This window comes from Cnephaeus nilssonii (genome assembly GCF_951640355.1).
Source record: "Cnephaeus nilssonii genome assembly, chromosome: 15".
In the NCBI taxonomy this organism is placed as follows: Eukaryota; Metazoa; Chordata; class Mammalia; order Chiroptera; family Vespertilionidae; genus Cnephaeus; species Cnephaeus nilssonii.
This window is the reverse complement of record NC_137086.1, coordinates 41,913,387-41,931,111: the sequence shown is the minus strand read 5'-3', so window position 1 is coordinate 41,931,111 and position 17,725 is coordinate 41,913,387.

The window sequence follows — 17,725 nt, the reverse complement described above, 5'->3', positions numbered from 1 at the left end:
CCACTCAGTATGTGTGCATGTGGTTATGGGTTTATAATAAAAAAATTTGAGAGACGAATAAAATTGAACAGAATGTGCCCTAAAGTAGCTGTATTTTAAAAATGTACCACCAGTTCAGCCCTAGGTTTGGCTCAGTGGATAGAGCATCAGCCCATGGACTGAAGAGTCCCAGGTTCAATTCTGGTCAAGGACATGTACCTCCGTTGGGTTGCAGGCTCGATGCTGATCCCCAACCAGGGTGCCTGCGGGAGGCAACCAATCGATGTGTCTCTCACATCGCTGTTTTCCTCTCTCTGTTCCCCTCCCTTCCACTTTCTCTAATAATCAATGGAAATATATCCTCAGGTGAGGATTAAAAATAAACAAACAATCAAATAAAAATGTACCAATTCAGAAAGAGCCTGAATCAAAGTGCTCAGCCATTAGGCGGAGCTGGGTCTTGGGGGATCCAATCTCCATATGGATCAGTTAACTTTTTACTCCAGTGATTCTCATCCATAGCTGAACATTAGAACCACCTGGGGCAGCTTTTAAAAATCCTAAAGCTCAGGCCCCAAACCTGACTAAATACATCAGAATCTCTGGGGGCGGAGGCCTAGGCAGCGGGATTTTTCAAAGCTTCCTAGTAATGACACTGGGCAGCCACGGTGGAGAACCACTGCTCTTTCCCAGGGTCATGTGCTGAGCCTCTTACTCTGACCAGCATGTCAAAAACATTTGCAATCTTTGGGAAAAGAAATTGGGGCCCTAGCCGGTTTGGCTCAGTGGATAGAGCGTTGGCCTGCGGACTGAAGGGTCCCAGGTTCGATACTGGGGTGGTGGGCTTGATCCCCATTGGGGGGTGTGCAGGAAGCAGCCAGTCAATGCTTCTCTCTCATCATTGATGTTTCTATCTCTCCATCTCCCTTCCTCTGTTTGAAATCAATAAAAAAATATTTTTTAAAAAAGAAAAAGAAATTGGGAAAGAGAATGTAGATAGATTGCTTGTGTTTCAATCACATAGAAAACATTTAAAGTGTATGTGTTCCTGAGGGTGGGTTTTAACGTGGGTATTCTCTGCCATGTGACAGCTCCTTTGTTGTGTCAGGGCAGGTATGGTGATCCACCTCAATTATACCTCCAGGTCTTTGCTGCCAGGGAGGCAGTTTGGCCAATTGGTTAATAATGGGGTTCTGGAATCCAACTCACTTTCTTACCTAGGGCAAGTTACTAAATCAGTGCAAAGAGCCCGGCTAGTCGTCAACCTTGTAAAAACTGGAGCTGCTATTATGATTATGATTATGATTATGATTATTATTTACTAGAGGCCCGGTGCACAAAATTTGTGCACGGGGGGTGGCGGGGAAAGCGTGTTGCCTCAATCCGGCCCCTGCACCCTCTCCAATCCGGGATCCCCCTCAAAATCTGGGACTGCTGGCTCCTAACTGCTTGCCTACCCGCCGGCCTGATCGCTGCCTAACCACTCCCTTGCTGGCCTGGTGGCCCCCAACTGCCTCTGCCTTGGCCCCTACCACCGTGGCTTTGTCCAGAAGGAAGTCAGACATCTGGAAGATGTCCGGTCACCTGGTCTAATTAGCATATTACCCTTTTATGAGTATAGATGGCTTTGTTCCTTCATGCTTCCTTGGCCAAAGTATCCATTTCCATGTATCCATTTCATTGGTTGATGGGCATAGGGCACCACTGTCCAACAGAAAAATGGAAGCCACAGATGTCCTTTCACATTTTCTAGTAGTCATATTTTAAAAAGTAAAATGAAACAAGTGGACATATTTCAACATGTAGTCAGTGTAAAAGAAGTATTAATACACTAGAGGCCTGGTGCATGAAATTCATGCACTGGGGGGGGTGTCCCTCAGCCCAGCCTTCACCTTCCCCAATCTGGGACATCCCTCTCACAATCCGGGACTGCTGGCTTCCAACTGCTCACCTGTCTTCGAACCTGATCACCTCCTAATCACTCCCCTACCAGCCTGATCGACACCTAACTGCTCCCTTGGCGACCCGATTGCCCCCAGCTGCCCTCCCCTGCCAGCCTGGTCGCCCCCAACTGCCCTCCCCTGCAGGCCTGGTCGCCCCCAACTGCCCTCCGCTGCAGGCCTGGTTGCCCCCAACTGCCCTCCCTCCCCTGCAGGCCTGGTCGCCCCTAACTGCCCTCCCCTGCAGGCCTGGTCACCCCTAACTGCCCTCCCCTCCTGGCCTGATCACCCACAACTACCCTCCCCTGCTGGCCATCTTGTGGTGGCCATCTTTGACCACATGGGGGCGGCCATCTTGTGTGAGGGTGTGAGGGTCAATTTGCATATTACCTCTTTATTATATAGGATTATTAATGAGCTATTTTACACTTTTTTTCCTGTACTATCTTTGAAATCTGCTGTTTATTTTACATCTTAATTCAGACCAGTCATTCACATGTTCAACAGTCACGTGAGGCAAGTAACTATGGGTTAGACAGCACAAGTTTGTTTCCTTCATGTCCCCAAACCTGTACATTGTAAGTTTACATTAAATGTGTTCCTCTGGGTGGGTTCTATCTCCCAACCCCTACTTCAGTACATTCATGCTCTGCCCAGGCCTTCTCTTGTTCCAACCTGAACCCTTTTTGAAAAAAGAGGCCAGTTGTTAGCCTAATATTATAAACCCCAATTCTTGTGTGAACATCCCATGCCTTTGCAAGATCTGTCAGCCTCATTCTTGCTTCAGCTTGCCTGCTTATACCAGGAAATTTGTGGCCATGAGAGGATAGCTACATTTTCTGTCATAATTTTTAAAGAAATATTTGGTTGGCTCAAAAGGCAGCCTGCCCACCCAAGGCATTGTGGGAAGTTCACAGGACCCAGGTACCTGCAACTCTTCCCACCCAGGCCCTGCCCTACGGAGGTGGCAGCCCCCCTCCCCTTCTAAGCCAAGCAGCATGAGTCATCATGGTCACTTGTTAAACCTCCCTCCAGTCTCAGAGCAGCTTTTGTTTTTTAGTTGAATCGGCAGCTTGAAAAACACACACACACACACACACACACACACACACACACACACACACACTGAACCAGGCTGAGGGGTTGGTTCTTAAGCAGGAAAGCAGATTGTTTGCCATAATTACTATGATATACCCAAACCTGGCCCTTCACTGCCATTCCAAGGGTCACTGGGTCTCTCTGCCAGGGAAGTTCTCTGTGGTTTAACTTCAGGCAGAAGGTTGGAGAGGAGTTCAGATCCCAATGAAAGGGCAGAACAAGTCATCCTTCTGTGACTGGGGGGATGGCCACAGCCCCCACAGGACTCCTGGTTTCAGCCTAGAGTTGGAGATTCAGACTCCATATGCACAAACTTACTTTTTGACCCCAACAATTCCCATGGTTGCACATTAATGTAACCAGGAATGTTTTAAAATTTCTGATGCCCAGCCAAAAACCAGACCAATTAAATCAGAATCTCCTGAGGCCTTACTCTGTGACCAGGTGTATTATGATTTCCCTTTTCAGCCGGAACACTATCTCTGCCCAGCAGCACTTAATTCCCTCCAGTCAGCAGGCCCAAGAGCAGTGGTTCCACACCGACACTGATCTCTGGGCTCCCACACTCCCTCCTCTGTCTGTCTGGTTGAAAAAGGACGGAGGTGGGAAGATATTTTCTCCTGAGGCACCAATCCTCACTCATCTTACATACTTCCTTTCTGCTACAGGGAAAGCAGCGGTCAAGGCTAACAGGGTCCCCACCAAAGCAGCTGGGTTATATTTTCCCTCTGTCTTTCTAAAAACTTTAATTAATTAATTAATTAATGTTTTTATTTATTCTTTTGAGAGAGAGAGAGAGAGAGAGAGAGCGAGAGAGACAGAGAGAGAGAGGTGTTGTTTCACTTATTTACCCATTCCTTATTTGATTCTTACATGTGCCCTGACTGGGGATGGAAACTATACCCACAACCTTGGCGTATTGGGATGACACTCTAACCATCTGAGCTACCCAGCCAGGGTCCCTCTGCCTCTTAAACTTTTAGTCTGTTTCACTGTCTTTTCACTTTCAGTTTATAAATATCCTGTGTCACTGTAGTAGTGTCCCCCCTTAGAAGCAGTTTGGCTTTCCATGGTTTCAGTTACCGGCGGTCAAATGTTGTCCGAAATATTAAGTGGAAAATTCCAGAAAGAAATAATTCATAAGGTTTAAATTGTGCACTGTTCTGAGTAGTGTGATGAAATCTCATGCCACCGGCTCCATCCTACCCGGAACATGAATTATCCTTTTGTCCAACATATATGCTATTCTCCAGTTAGTCAATTAGTGGCCTTTCAGTTATCAGAGCAATTGTTGGGGGCATGAGGACAAATATGTGATACCTTAATCAATAAAGAAATTAAAAAAAACAACAAAACAGAGCAATTGTCATGGTATCACAGTGCTTATTTTCAAGTAACCCTTATTTTACTTAATCATGGTCCCAAAATATAAGAGTAGTGATGCTGGCAATTCAGATATGCCAAAGAGAAACTGTAAAGTGCTTAATTTAAGTGAAAAGGTGGGCTGAAACCGGTTTGGCTCGGTGGGTAGAGCGTCGGCCTGCGGACTGAAAGGTCCCGGGTTCGATTCCAGTCAAGGGCATGTACCTCGGTTGCGGGCACATCCCCAGTAGGGGGTGTGCAGGAGGCGGCTGATTGATGTCTCTGACTTTCTATCCCTCTCCCTTCCTCTCTGCAAAAAATCAATAAAGTATATAAAAAAATAAAATAAGTGAAAAGGTGGGTATAATACAATGAGATATTTTGAGAGAACCACATTCACATAACTTATTACCCTATGTTGTTATCATTGTTCAATTCAATAAGTCTTCTTATAAGAAGAATAAGAACAATATATGCTAGAAAAAAGTTATTATTTACAGATAGCAATTCCAGAGAATCACTTGAAAAACAAACCTAATCAAATAATTTAGCAAAGTTGCCTGTTATAAATCAACTAGAGGCCTGATGCACAAAATTCATGCAAGAGTAGGCCTTCCTTCACACCGCCCTCCTCTTCCCCCCTCCCCCCCCCCCCCCCCGGGGCTGCTGGCACCAGCTTCCCTCCGGCACCTGGGACCCAGGCTTCCCTCGCAGCCCCAGCTTCATCTGGAAGGACATCGGTCTAATTAGCATATTATGCTTTTATTATTATAGATGACACACTAAGACAATAGCATTGCTTTATGTCTTTATTTCTTTTTTAAAAAAATATATTTTATTGATTTATTACAGTGAGGAAGAGAGAGGGATAGAGAGTTAGAAACATCGATGAGAGAGAAACATCGACCAGCTGCCTCCTGCACACCCCCTACTGGGGATGTGCCCGCAACCAAGGTACATGCCCCTGACCGGAATCGAACCCGGGACCCTTCAGTCCGCAGGCCGATGCTCTATCCACTGAGCCAAACCGGTTTCGGCTATTTCTTTACTCATTTAAAAACTTTATTGAGAGCCCTAACCGGTTTGGCTCAGTGGATAGAGCATCGGCCTGAGGACTGAAGGGTCCCAGGTTCAATACTGGTCAAGGGCATGTACCTTGGTTGTGGGCACATCCCCAGTAGGAGGTGTGCAGGAGGCAGCTGATGGATGTTTCTCTCTCATTGATGTTTCTAACTCTCTATCCCTCTCCCTTCCTCTCTGTAAAAAAGCAATAAAAATATATTTTAAAAAAATGCTGGCTCAATGTGTGGGTACAGAGTAGGGGCAAACAATAAAAAAATAAAAACTTTATTGAGAACCTAAAATGTGGAGGCACTGTTTCTTAAGCTCTGTGGTTACAGTTATGAACAAACGATGTTTGGTCTTTGCTCCCATGAAGCTTTCATTCTAATAACAGGACTTTAGATGTTATACTGAAAAATTCTACTTATAATAGTCATCAAAAATATAAAATATCTAGGAATAAATTTAACCAGTAATGTAAATTACCTATCAGAATAAAACTATTCAGAGACATAAAGGGGATCTTTAAAAATGGAAAGAAATACTATATACCTAAACTGAAAAATCTAATATGAATTTTTAATTAATTAATTTTGGAGGTACTCCAATACAATAAATTTAGTCAGAAGTTTAAATGAGAGAAAATAGTCAAGAAAGTGTTGAAAAGGGTGTAAGGCTGTGCTACCAGATATTACCATTTCATACATAGTCATAATAACCAAACAGGGAAGAGAGCTGCTATAAGAAAAGGCAGGCATATTTATAAAACAGAAAGCAAAGTCTAGAATAAAAAGAATGTATTATCTAATAAAGGCCTCTCACATTGATAGGGAAAATGATGGACTAGTCTAGGGGATGACAAAAAGTTTCATCTAGCCGAAGCCAGTTTGGCTCAGTGAATGGAGTGTTGGCCTGTGGACTGAAAGGACCCAGGTTCGATTTCAGTCAGGGGCATGTACCTTGGTTGCAGGCACATCCCCAGTGGGGTTGTGCAGGAGGCAGCTGATCGATGTTTCTAACTCTCTATCCTTCTCCCTTCCTCTCTGTAAAAAATCAATAAAATATATTAAAAAATAAAAAGTTTCATCTAGATTCAGACTACACAGGTAGGCAGTGGCTGCCTGAAGTTATAGGAGGGCTTTGAGGCCTAGTCTAGGATTAGCCAGGAGTTCTGCGTTTGATTAGAGATGTCTTCCAGGGGCCCAGGAGGAGGAGAATACACTTAGGCCACATATTTGTCATTCCTGAATTATTTAATAAATATCATTGGGACAACTAGATAGCAATTTTGGGGGAAAAATTGTTAGTTTTTCCCATCATAGATAGCAAAATAAATTTCAGATCCCTTAGATTTAAATGTAAAAAATGAAAACATAAAATACTAGAAGAAAAAAGAGGACTTTTTTTTTTTTTTGTAAATGTAGTGGTGAGGGAAGGACTTCCAAAATATGATACTAAAGACAGAAACCAGAAAGTTAAAGATTGATAGATTTAGCTATTTAATCATTAGAAAATTCTGCAGAGCAGAAGTTAAAAGGAAACTGATCACTAAGAAAAAATTCAGTATATATAATGAAGGGTTAATATTTTGCTACCTGATGTGCTCCTCAATCAGTAAGAAAAATATGAACACCCCAATAGAAAAAGGTAAAAAAGATGTTAATAGGTAATTCACCAAGGGAGAAATGCAAACAGCTGAAAAACATACGTTTTTTTTTTCCCCCCTCACCAGTAGGCTAAGGAATGAAAATTTACACAATGCTATGCTATTTTTTTTTTTTTTCATCTGCCAGATTGGCAAAGAAAAACCTCTAGTGTGGTTAAGAATGTGGGAAACAATATTGAGAAAATTCCAGCTAATGGGGCCTGCTCTCACCTTGGACACAAAATCCACTTTGTAATGGTTTCTAGTTACCTTATTCAGAGAAGTCAAGCTATATAGAAGGTAGTATTTACTGGAGAGGTCTGCAAAAGTTGCTAAAGGAGATCTCGGTAGCTAAGCTGTAATTCTGTAAATTTGTGGTTAGCTAGAATATCCTGTCAGACTGTTAAGTTCTAGTTTCCTTTTCTTGATTTAAAACCTCTCTTCCTAAGAAATGGGTCATGAATGCTTAGGCTATTGCCCCCTAATAAAGCTTTAACTTCTTGGATACCCAAATTCCTTGCTAAAATTTTGTGTATAAGCTGGCCTCACCCCAGGGTACTGATCAGACAGCCCCCTGCTGGGCACCACAGTGTTGGCAGGAGGCCAGCATGCCCACCCAAATGGGTCTCCAGACTTCTGAGCAGGTAAGACCCACCTATTCTGCCACACAAATAATAAAACCCACGTTTGTCACCCTGTTCTGGGTGAGCAGGAGTTTTCTTCCCAACAACATTTGGTTGGGAGGTGTCCTAGAATGATGACAGTAAAGATCATCTTCATTATGGCTCAGATGTGATTTTATTTTCAGTTTGTAATACTCAAATAATCAATAGAATAAAAATGGTAAGATTTTGCTCTAGCCCAGGCATGTCAAACTCGTGGCCTGAGAGCCACATACCTCTTTTATTTGGCCAGTGTTAGTCTTTGAATTTGACATGCTTGCCTAGCCGGTTTGGCTCAGTGGATAGTGTTGGCCTGTGGACTGAAGGGTCCCAGGTTTGATTCTGGTCAAGGGCACGTACCTCAGTTGCAGGCTCCTCTCTGGTCCAGGCCCTGGTCGGGGAGCTTACAGGAGGCAACCAATCAATGTGTTTCTCTCACATCAATTTTTCTCTCTGTCTTTCCCTCTCCCACTCTCTCTAAAAATCAATGGAGCCCTAGGCAGTTTGGTTAAGCTGCTAGAACATCAGCCTGCAGACCGAAGCGTCCCAGGTTTGATTCCCGGTCAAGGACACATGCCCTGGTTTCGGGTTCAATCCCCAAACCAGGGGGGTGTGCAGGAGGCAGCGGATCAATAATTCTCTCTCATCATTGATGTTTCTATCTTTCTCTCCCTCTCCTTTTCTCTCTGAAATCAATAAAAATATAAAAAAGGGTAAGATTTTATTAATACTATGAAAGTGCTAATCAGATGTCTCCTGATGCCTTCCTAGGCCAAACGAACATTCACACACTGCTCGTGGGAAATTAAATTAGAGGACAATTTACATATTTGTGGGTTAGGGGAAAGGAAAGGACGAAACCATTAAAAACACTGATAGGTTTGCCTTTATAAAAACAATAATAATAAAAACCTCTTGTAGTCTAGTTGGTGTGGCTCAAGTATTGAGTGTCGACCCAGGAACCAAGCAGTCACCGGTTTGATTCCCAGTCAGGACACAAGCCCGGGTTGCAAGCTTGATCTCCAGTGGGGGTGCGTGCAGGAGGCAGCCGATAGATGATTTTCCTCTCTAATCAGTGTTTCTATCTCTCTATCTCTCTCCCTTCCTCTCTAAAAATCAATTAAAAAATATTAAGAAAATTTTTAAATCTGAAAAATTAATTAAAAAAACAAAAAATCTCCTCTTGTACATCAAAAATATATGCAACATTCATGACAAAGCACTAATACCCTGAATATAAAATATACTCTTACAATCATTAAGATGCCCGTCCCAGGAAGAAAATGTACAAATGGCTGAAACCGGTTTGGCTCAGTAAATAGAGCATCGGCCTTTGGACTGAAAGGTCCCAGGTTCGATTCCGGTCAAGGGCATGTACCTTGGTTGCGGGCACATCCCCAGTGGGGGTTGTGCAGGAGGCGGCTAATCGATGTTTCTCTCTCATCGATGTTTCTAACTCTCTATCCCTCTCTCTTCCCCTCTGTGAAAAATCAATAAAATATATTTAAAAAAAGAAAAAGAAAATGTGCAAATGATACAAAGAGGCAATTCATAAAAGAAAAATATAAATTACAAAAATCATGAAAAAGTTTCCATAGTATTAGAAATTACAGAATGCAAATTAAAATCACAAACAGAGTCTGCTTTTTGCTGAACAAATTAGCAAACGTTAAAAAAAGTATATCATGCCCAATGTTGAAGAAGATGCAGGGAAAAGGGCACAGTGGTGATAGTGTAGTTTGGTAAAATCTTTCTATTGAGCAGCATTTCTCAAAGAGTTGTTAGAGAACCACCCCTAGGGTTTCTTGAGACTGTTCTGAGAGGGCAAAACTATTTTCATGATTATACTAAGATATTTGCCCTTTTCATTCTCATTCTCTCACTAGCTTAGGGCACAGTAATCCAGAGGCTAGATGATGTGTAATATCACAGCAGACTGATGCAGAAACAGAGATGAAACTCCAGCATATTATATTAAGCCAGACATTAAAGAGCTTTGCAAAATAAATAAATAAAAATAACAAACAAACAAAAAACTGCCAGTGTTCTCACTAAATAGTTTTTGTTTTGGAAAATTTTTTTTTCAAATATATTTTTATTGATTTCAGAGAAGAAGGGAGAGGAAGAGAGAGATAGAAACATCAATGATGAGGGAATCATTGATTGGCTGCCTCCTGCACGTTGGACCCAGCCTGCAACCCAGGCATGTGCCCTTGACCGGAATCGAACCTGGGACCCTTCAGTCTGCAGGCCGACGCTCTATCCACTGAGCCAGGGCGAAAATTGTTGTTTTTAATAAAAATATATTACTTAGCCCTAGCTGGTTTGGCTCAGTGGATAGAGCATTGTCCTGTGGACTGAAAGATCCCGGCTTCAATTTTGGTCAAGGGCACATGCCCGGATTGAGGGCTCAATCCCCACTAGGGGGTGTGCAGGAGGCAACCGATCATTGATGTTTCTATCTCTCTCTCCCTGACATCAATAAAAATATACTTTAAAAATAAATATATATATATATATATATATATATATATATATATATATATATATATATTAGCAGTTAATGGTTTCATTGGTCATTTTTAAAAAAATATATTTTATTGATTTTTTACAGAGAGGAAGGGAGAGGGATAGAGAGTTAGAAACATCGATGAGAGAGAAACATTGATTAGCTGCCTTCTGCACACCCCCTACTGGGGATGTGCCCGCAACCAAGGTACATGCCCTTGACCAGAATCGAACCTGGGACCCTTCAGTCCACAGACCGACGCTCTATCCACTGAGCCAAACCAGTTTCGGCTCATTGGTCATTTTAAATGAATTAATATATAAATGTTTAAAATTCTTCTATGCTTTAATTCTAAGATAGTTAAAATGAATAGAAATTACCACACAAACAAAAGCCCTTTAAAACCTCAGCCGAAACCGGATTGGCTCAGTGGATAGACCGTCGGCCTGCGGACTCAAGGGTCCCAGGTTCGATTCCAGTCAAGGGCATGTACCTTGGTTGTGGGCACATCCCCAGGAGGGGGTGTGCAAGAGGCAGCTGATCGATGTTTCTAACTCTCTATCCCTCTCTCTTCCTCTCTGTAAAAAATCAATAAAATGTATTAAAAAAAATAAAACTTCAATAATTTTTAAGAGTGTAAAAGGAAAGTTTGAAGACCGCTGCTTGCAAGCTAAGTAATAATATGTATCTAAAGCCTTGAAGATGGAGCTAGCCTTTAATCCAGTCTTTCTCCTTTTGAATAATTTGTCCTAAGAAAATAATCAGAAATGTATCTCAAGATATTTTTGTAAATATTCCACCACTGTATGATTTAAGACAGCAAAATGTAAAAACAACTTAAATGTCTGTAAATACGAGATTGGTTAAATAAATTACATCAGTGGAATGGAGTACATACAGCCAATAAAAAATATTACTGCAAAATATTATTTATTATAGTGAATATGTTCACGATTTATTAAGTTAAAAAATAGGATATAATGAAAAAATAGTTTTTTCAACAAATGGTGGTGGGACAACTGGATATCTACATGCAAAAGAATGAATTTGGAGCCCTACTCAAATCAAATACACAAGAATTAACTCAAGAATTAATGCACTGCCCTGGCCGGTGTGGCTCAGTGGATGGAGCGTCGGCCTGCGGACTGAAGGGTCCCGGGTTCGATTCCCGGTCAAGGGCATGTACCTGGGTTGCGGGCACATCCCCAGTGGGGGGCGTGCAGGAGGCATCCAGGATTCTCTCTCATCATGGATGTTTCTATCTCTCTCCCTTTCCCTCCCTCCCTGAATTCAATAAAAATATATTAAAAAAAAAAAAAAGAATTAATGCACTCACTCTGACTAGGGCCTGGGATGGAGCCTGCAACGGAGAAAGGACAGTCTAATGTGGCTGGGAGTTGTATGTCCTGGGGACTTGGGAGTCAACCTTGGACCTGGCAGTCAACCTTGGAATAAGGTCCATTCTCAGTCAAGAGCTGCCTAATATCATGGAAAGATTAACAACCTTGTTGCCCAAACAATGGAGTCCCACCCCAGCCCTCATTGCTTACTTCCCCATGCCTGTAATCCCTACTTCCCCGTGTAATCTTTGTTCTACCCAATAGAAGCAGCTGGCTTTTGGGGGTGTAGAGCAGATTTTTGTGGGTGACCTGTTGCTTTCCCATACTGCCAGCAGTTTTGGAATAAATGCTCATATATGATTAAAAAAAAAAAGAATTAACTCAAATACCTAAATCCAAGGTCATGAAGATTTATCCTTGTTTTGTTTTAAGAATTTTATAGAATAAGACATAGAACCATAAAACACTTAGAAAAGGAAACATTAGTAATGGATTAATCAATAGTTTCTTAAATATGACACCAAAAGCACAACAATAAAAGAAAAAATAGGTAAACTTGACTTGATCAAAATTAAAAACTTTTGTGCTTCAAAGGGCACTGTTAAGAAAGTTAAGCGACAACCCACGGAATAGCAGAAAATATTTACAGTCATCTATCAGGTAAGATCCTGAATATATAAAGAACTCTTACAAATAAATAATAAAAAGACAACCCAATTTTTAAAATCGGCAAAATATTGGAGTAGACATTCCTCCAAATAAAATACTCAATAAAGAAAACTCAGATCATTAGGGAAATGCAAATCAAAATCACAATGAGGTACCACTTCATGCCCACGTGGGTGACTGCAAAAAAAAAGGGGGAAACTGACAAGCCTGGGCAAGAATGTGGAAAAATTGGAATCCTCATACACTGCTGGTAGGAATGTTAAATGGTGCAGCCACTGGGAAAACAATTTAGTAGTTCCTCAAAAAGTTAAGCGGAGAGTAATCATATGACCCAGCAGTATATACTCCTAGGTATATACCCAAGAAACCATAAGTTCACACAAAAACTTCAAAACAGCATTATCCATAATTTCCCAAAGTGGGAACAACCCAAATGTCCATCAACTGGTGAATAGATAAACAAAAGGTGGTAGAATTATACGATGAAATATATTCAGCCATGAAAAGGAATGAAGTACTGATACATGCTACAACAAGGATGAATCTTGAAAACATTATGCTAAGTGAAAGAAACCAGACACAAAAGGTCACATCCTATGTAATTCTATTTATATGAAATGTCCAGAATAAGCAAATCATAGAGTCAGAAAGTAGTTTATTGGTTGCCAGGGACTGGGGTAATGGTGAGTAGTGAGGAGTGACTGGTAATGGGTGTGGATTCCTTTTTGAGGTGATGAAAATATCTGGCACAAGATATTGGTGATGATTGTACAACATTGTGATTATACTAAAACCCACTAAATTGTACACTCTAAAATTATGAATTTTAACCCTGGCTGCTGTGGCTCAGTTGGTTGAGCATCCTTTCATGAACCTAGAGGTTGCCATTTCAGTTCCTGGTCAGGGCACATGCCTGGGTTGTGAGCTCAGTGGGATTGATATTTCTGTTATTGATGTTTCTCTCTCTCTCCCCCTCTTTATTCCTCTCTCTCTAGAATCAATAAAAACATATATTTATATATAAAAGCCTAATATAAGTGGTCAACTGCTCGACCAGTCGCTATGATGCACACTGACCACCAGGGGGCAGATGCTCCGACTGGTAGGTTAGCTTGTTGCTGGGGTCCAGTCAATTGGGACTGGGTGAGATGAGCCGGACATGCCCTGGAGCCCTCCTGCGGTCCCTCCCCGGCTGGCCTGCCCCGATTGGCCCCAGTTGGCCCCAATGGGGACTGGGCAAGATGGCCCTGATCAGCCCTGATCAGGACTGGGTGAGATGGGCCTGAACGTGCCCTGGAGCCAACTTCCTGTGGTCCCTCCCCGGCCTCGAAAATATTTCTTCTAATTAATTTCCTTTCAATGTGCACAAATTCATGCACCAGGCCTCTAGTTAAAAAATAAAATAAGCCCTAACCGGTTTGGCTTAGTGGATAGAGCATTAGCCTGTGGACTGAAGGGTCCCAGGTTCGATTCCGGTCAAGGGCATGTATCATGGTTGTGGGCACATACCCAGTAGGGAGTGTGCAGGAGGCATCTGATAGATGTTTCTCTTTCATCGATGTTTCTAACTCTCTATTCCTCTCCCTTCCTCTCTGTAAAAAATCAATAAAATATATTAAAAATATAAAATGGTGAATTTTATGGTATATGAATGAATCTCAATTTAATAAAAAGAAAAATAGCACACAAATTAGTGTGTAGAGTATGATCCCATAAAAAAATAATACATATATGCTACTTTAAAGGAGTCTTATATATAATAAATAATGGAGGATGTTAACAGCAATATGGATTTTCATGTATTACATAGTCATGTATGTTTCATAAAATATGTATCACCATCTTACTTGAAAAATTGGGCAGTAAAAGTTATTCAAGACAAAAAGTGAAGACTATTTGTCCATTTAGACTCTCCCAGGAGCAGTTTCTCTGGCTTAGTAAGACAGTCCAGAATAGTGAGTAAGAGGAACAGTGTGGGGACCATATCGCTTATGTTGAAATACTGGCTCTATAACCTTGGACAAGTCACCTCATTGCTGTGTGCCTCAGTTTTCTTACCTGTAAAATGGCATCAAAATATTATCTATCTCATAGGGTTCTACAGAGTCAGTGAGTTAATTCATTTAAAGTGCTTGGAACAATGGCTTGCACATAGTAAGAATTTGATAAATGTTAGCCAGTCCTGGGGATGTTGCTTTGGAGCTGCTCAAGTTCCAGGTTCCAGGCTGGGAAATAATTGCAACTAACCTCACTAAGGCCCTATCAGGAGCCAGTGGGAGAAGGTTATTTTTCTTTATTTTTTTTTTTAAAGCATGAGTTTAATTATATATTTTTATCTTTTTAAAAAATTATTGATTTTTAGAGGGAGAAGAAGAAGAGAGAGAGAGAGAGAGAGAGAGAGAGAGAGAGAGAGAGAAAGAGAGAAATATTGGTCCCTTACCCTGACCCTGACCAGGGGTCAAACCACCACCTTTTGATGTATGGGATGACACGTCAACCCACTGAGCCGCACCGAACAGGGCAGGAGAAGGTCTCCTGAGCAAGCCCTGAAAATGCTTTTTGAAGCAGAGGTGAACTAACAAATGAAAGTACAGGTTTTCATTCACATGGAGGCAGTTTTAAGAAGGTGTGTCTGTATCTCCTCATAGTGGGTCACCTTCTTAGGGATAACTAATTTGATGTCTTCCACCACTTCAGTGACTAATTGGGTAGTGCTTGCTGTCACTGGTACAGCTGCCTCAGCTCCCTACCGAGGTGGACTCAGCCTGGCGGCAGATGTCTGGAGTCCTGGACGGAGAAGTGGGGCAGCTACAGTCACCCTCTCTCTACTTGAGTAGACACGGGCTCGGACACTCAGGGGTCAGAGCCCTCTCACAGAGTCACATCATTAGGGCCTGAGAGCAGGGGAAGGAGAGAGAGGAGGCTTGGCTCTGCTTAAGGGGCTAACTGCTTCCGTGTAACTCTCTGGCATGCCTCCTTTGCTTTCTCCTCTACTGCCCTCTCCTCTTCCCCATGGGGTTGAAAGGTGACAGCACCCTCAAAAATGTTCGGAGCAACATTCTTTGATAGTTCCTTTCTTTTTGCTTCCTCCTCAATCAAGCCCTCGTGAGTAGTTACCCAAAATGCCAAGCTGGGGCTTGTTGCTGCCGGTTTTTTAACTTCCGTTTCTCTCTCTTAGAGTGCTTATGAAAGATGTATGTGTCAGAAGTCAGCCTGTGGCAGGAGGCAGAAGCAGGGATGGGTACCCACAAAGGCAGCATTATTTCCAATGGCAGCCAGTGAACTGTGGGTATTATCTTATCCCCTCTTCTCAGATGGAGGACTAAGACCCAGATAGGGGGAGCAGCTTCTCCAAGGTCACCCCGGAAGTTGATGCCAGAGTCTCCTGCTCCTCAGCAGAGTGTCATTTTTCCTGCTGAATGTTGATGCTCAAGAGTAGGAGCCCCAGAACCCCAGGCAGGTAACGAAGAAGAGGGCAGCCAGTCTCAGAATTACCAAGAAACCATTATTTCCCAAGTGCATGAATTACCCAACAGAATGACTTTGGGAAATGACAAGTCGTTCTGTATGGGAGGCCTTGCACTGCAGAGGCTGCTGGGAACAGATCCTGAAGGATCTGTGAGCTGTGCTGAGAAGTGTGGATTTTCTTTCGTAGACCATGGGTAGAGGTGGGACTTGATGGCCTTTAAGCGGGGGAGTGATGTGGTCAGATTGGAATTTTAGGAAGGCCCCACAGGTGGCCAGGCCAGGCAAGGTGGCCAGAGCCTTGGCAGTAGAGCCTTCTCTGGTTGTGACTGCCTATTTATATGTCTGGCTGAGTGCTGTCTCATTGGCAGGAGGGACAGGCCCAGAGATGCTGGACAGGATGTGGCTCACTACTACGTGGGGTAGCCAAGAGTAGCAGGGGATGAGGTAGATTCGACTCACAGACCTCAAGCTCTTGGCAAACAGTTTACTCTCCAGGTGACAGAGAATAAGGAGCCATTCTAGGGGCGAACCTAAGATTCACTGCCCAAACTGCTGCCTGGGGTGGAGCATGTGGTGGTGGTATCTGTTGAGTGAAGCGAGGGGCCTGGGGATTGGGGTGCGGGGTACCAGCCTTCTAAACACGTGGCACAACAGGTGCTTGCTAATGTTTAGAGAAATTATTATACACTCCTGACTGGCAGTGGCTGTGGCCTAACAGCTGGTGGTAGGAATGGGGCTGTGACAAGAAACACAGCAACTCTTTGGATTAAGGATTTCCAGTCCTTAATGCAAAAGAGGACAGGATATACCTCAAGCTGCTCCAAAGAGAAAGGAGAGGAATCCTGTGGGGACAAAGGGAATTACATTCTAATAGTTAAACTGGCCTGGCATCTGATATTTATTGCTCCAAAACCCTCTTCTATCCTGTCCTTTCCTAACTGCAGCTTTTTTCAGCCTTCTATTGATTCCCTATTATCTACCTTTAGTGAGGTTCCTTTAAAAAAAAGACAACCCCCCCAAACCCCATTTCTCCAATTCTTCCCCCTCAAGTTGTCCTATTTCTTTCTTTCCTTTGCACCACCAAGTTTTGAGCCAGCTACTCTCCTGTCTCCACTGCCTCACCCCAGTCCCTCCTGTCTTGGTACAATTTGGCTTCCCCATCACTCTTCTGAAATTCTACTCCCCAAGGATACCTATGACATTGGAATTGTTTTCCCCAGTCTTCTCTTCAAGTGGTCTCTAAAATGACCAGAGGGAAGGGGTAAAAAGAACTATTAGAAATTAGATTTCAATTTGTTTGTGTTTTTTAAAATATATATGTATATTTTAAATACATTTTTATTGATTTCAGAGAGGAAGGGAGAGGGAGAGAGAGATGGAAACATCAATGATGAGAATCATCGATCAGCTGCCTCCGGCATCCTCCCCCTCCACTGGGGACCGAATCCGAAACCTGGGCATGTGGCCTGACCAGGAATCAAACCATAACCTCCTGGTTCATAGGTTGACGCTCAACCACTGAGCCATGCTAGCGGGGCTTCAATTTGTTTTTTATCTTAGCTATTTACACTTAAGTTTTTGTGCTTTTTTTGATATATTTTCATTTAATGCTTGTATTTGGTTTATAAATAAGCATGACTAGTATACATATGTAATCTGTAAGTACTCAAACATGTACTAAGGATATATGTATATTAAAGACTTGTTACTGAAGGGGTACATTTAAAGAAAATGTTTGGAGATCACTGGGTTTTAGAATAAAGCTCAAACCCTTTATTATGGCACTCAAGGCTGTTTATAATTTAGCCTCAAATGATTTAATGGCTTCCTCCACCTCCTCTCCCTCCATTTACCACATACCATACTCTAACTACAATGAGCTACTATATATCTTCCAATTGTACCAAAGCATCAAGCTTTAGTTCATTTTGTACATAGATGTTCAATCAAATCTGTTAGACCCAGCAAGTTTCAGGGATTCCTTATAAATG